We start from the raw sequence: 2,500 nt of genomic DNA on the forward strand, positions 1-2,500 counted from the left end.
GCTCAATAATATTAACTTTAGACCTCTTTTACTTCTTAACTCAAGTAAATTCATTGATAAGTTGAAAAAATGTAATGTAAAATGTAATAGAAAAGAATGTTATGGCTGCAAAAAATTACCTACAGCACCTGGTATTCCCAGGTGGTCTCTCATCCAAGTACTAACCAGGCCCAACACTGCATAGCTTTCAAGATCAGACGAGATTGGGCATGTCCAGTGTGGTTTGGCTGCAGGTGCTCAATAATATTAACTTTAGACCTCTTTTACTTCTTAACTCAAGTAAATTCAATGATTAGTTGTAAAATGAAATATAAAATATAATAGAAAATAATGTTATGGCAGTATAAAATTACCTACAGCTCCTGCTATTCCCAGGTGGTCTCCCATCCAAGTACTAACCAGGCCCAACACTGCATATTTTCCAAGATCAGATGAGATTGGGCAAGTCCTGCGTGGTTTGGCTGTAGGTGCTCAAAAACATTAACTTTAGACCTATTTTACTTCTTAACTCAAGTGAATTCATTGATAAGTTGAAAAAATTAAATGTAAAATGTAATGGAAAAGAATGTTTTGGCTGTTTAAAATTACATACAGCACCTGGTATTCCAAGGTGGTCTCCCATCGAAGTACAAACCAGGCCCAACACTGCATAGCTTCCAAGATCAGACGAGATTGGGCATGTCCAGTGTGGTTTGGCTGTAGGTGCTCAAAAGCATTAAATTTAGACCTCTATTACTTCTTAACTCAAGTAAATTCATTGATAAGTTGAAAAAATTAAATGTAAATTGTAATAGAAAAGAATGTTATGGCAGTATAAAATTACCTACAGCACCTGGTATTCCCAAGTGGTCTCCCATCCAAGTACTAACCAGGCCCCAACACTGCATAGATTCCAAGATCAGACGAGATTGGGCATGTCCAGTGTGGTTTGGCTGTAGGTGCTCAAAAGCATTAAATTTATAAGGCTATTACTTCTTAACTCAAGTAAATTCATTGATAAGTTGAAAAAATTAAACGTAAAATGTAATAGAAAAGAATGTTATGGCTATATAAAATTACCTACAGCACCTGGGATTCCTGGGTGGTTTCCCATCCAAGTACTAACCAGGCCCAACACTGCATAGTTTCCAAGATCAGACAAAATTGGGCATGTCCAGTGTGGTTTGGCTGCAGGTGCTCAATAATATTAACTTTAGACCTCTTTTACTTCTTAACTCAAGTAAATTCAATGATTAGTTGTAAAATTAAATGTAAAATATAATAGAAAAGAATGTTATGGCAGTATAAAATTACCTACAGCTCCTGCTATTCCCAGGTGGTCTCCCATCCAAGTACTAACCAGGCCCAACACTGCATATTTTCCAAGAACAGATGAGATTGGGCAAGTCCAGCGTGGTTTGGCTGTAGGTGCTCAAAAACATTAACTTTAGACCTCTTTTACTTCTTAACTCAAGTAAATTCATTGATAAGTTGAAAAAATTAAATGTAAAATGTAATAGAAAAGAATGTTTTGGCTGTATAAAATTACTTACAGCACCTGGTATTCCCAGGTGCTCTCCCATCCAAGTACAAACCAGGCCCAACACTGCATAGCTTACAAGATCAGACGAGATTGGGTATGTCCAGTGTGCTTTGGCTGTAGGTGCTCAAAAGCATTCAATTTAGACCTCTATTACTTCGTAACTCAAGTAAATTCATTGATAAGTTGAAAAAATTAAATGTAAAATGTAATAGAAAAGAATGTTTTGGCTGTTTAAAATTACATACAGCACCAGGTATTCCAAGGTGGTCTCCCATCGAAGTACAAACCAGGCCCAACACTGCATAGCTTCCAAGATCAGACGAGATTGGGTATGTCCAGTGTGGTTTGGCTATAGGTGCTCAAAAGCATTAAATTTAGACCTCTATTACTTCTTAACTCAAGTAAATTCATTGATAAGTTGAAAAAATTAAATGTAAAATGTAATAGAAAAGAATGTTTTGGCTTTTTAAAATTACATACAGCACCAGGTATTCCAAGGTGGTCTCCCATCGAAGTTCAAACCAGACCCAACACTGCATAGCTTCCAAGATCAGACGAGATTGGGCATGTCCAGTGTGTTTTGGCTGTAGGTGCTCAAAAGCATTAAATTTAGACCTCTATTACTTCTTAACTCAAGTAAATTCATTGATAAGTTGAAAAAATTAAATGTAAAATGTAATAGAAAATAATGTTATGGCAGTATAAAATTACATACAGCACCTGGTATTCCCAAGTGGTCTCCCATCCAAGTACTAACCAGGCCCCAACACTGCATAGTTTCCAAGGTCAGACGAGATTGGGCATGTCCAGTGTGGTTTGGCTGTAGGTGCTCAAAAGCATTAAATTTATACCGCTATTACTTCTTAACTCAAGTAAATTCATTGATAAGTTGAAAAAATTAAATGTAAAATGTAATAGAAAAGAATGTTATGGCTATATAAAATTACCTACAGCACCTGCGATTCCTGGTTGGTCTCC

General features: G+C 36.4%; 10 pseudogenes; all 10 read right to left on the reverse strand.

Moving 5' to 3' along the window:
* Nucleotides 1-116: 116 nt before the first annotated feature.
* Nucleotides 117-235, reverse strand: LOC148469859 (5S ribosomal RNA; annotated as a pseudogene).
* A 115-nt stretch (nucleotides 236-350) lies between these two features.
* Nucleotides 351-469, reverse strand: LOC148469860 (5S ribosomal RNA; annotated as a pseudogene).
* Nucleotides 470-585: 116 nt separating this feature from the next.
* LOC148469861 (5S ribosomal RNA) lies at nucleotides 586-704 on the reverse strand (annotated as a pseudogene).
* Nucleotides 705-820: 116 nt separating this feature from the next.
* On the reverse strand, nucleotides 821-940 carry LOC148469862 (5S ribosomal RNA; annotated as a pseudogene).
* A 116-nt stretch (nucleotides 941-1,056) lies between these two features.
* Nucleotides 1,057-1,175, reverse strand: LOC148469863 (5S ribosomal RNA; annotated as a pseudogene).
* Nucleotides 1,176-1,290: 115 nt separating this feature from the next.
* LOC148469864 (5S ribosomal RNA) lies at nucleotides 1,291-1,409 on the reverse strand (annotated as a pseudogene).
* Nucleotides 1,410-1,525: 116 nt separating this feature from the next.
* On the reverse strand, nucleotides 1,526-1,644 carry LOC148469865 (5S ribosomal RNA; annotated as a pseudogene).
* Nucleotides 1,645-1,760: 116 nt separating this feature from the next.
* Nucleotides 1,761-1,879, reverse strand: LOC148469866 (5S ribosomal RNA; annotated as a pseudogene).
* A 351-nt stretch (nucleotides 1,880-2,230) lies between these two features.
* LOC148469867 (5S ribosomal RNA) lies at nucleotides 2,231-2,350 on the reverse strand (annotated as a pseudogene).
* A 116-nt stretch (nucleotides 2,351-2,466) lies between these two features.
* The window catches only part of LOC148469868 (5S ribosomal RNA), a 119-nt pseudogene continuing 85 nt past the window's right edge, over nucleotides 2,467-2,500 (reverse strand).

This window comes from Taudactylus pleione, unplaced genomic scaffold, assembly GCF_031769625.1.
Source record: "Taudactylus pleione unplaced genomic scaffold, aTauple2 ptg000967l, whole genome shotgun sequence".
In the NCBI taxonomy this organism is placed as follows: domain Eukaryota; kingdom Metazoa; phylum Chordata; class Amphibia; order Anura; family Myobatrachidae; genus Taudactylus; species Taudactylus pleione.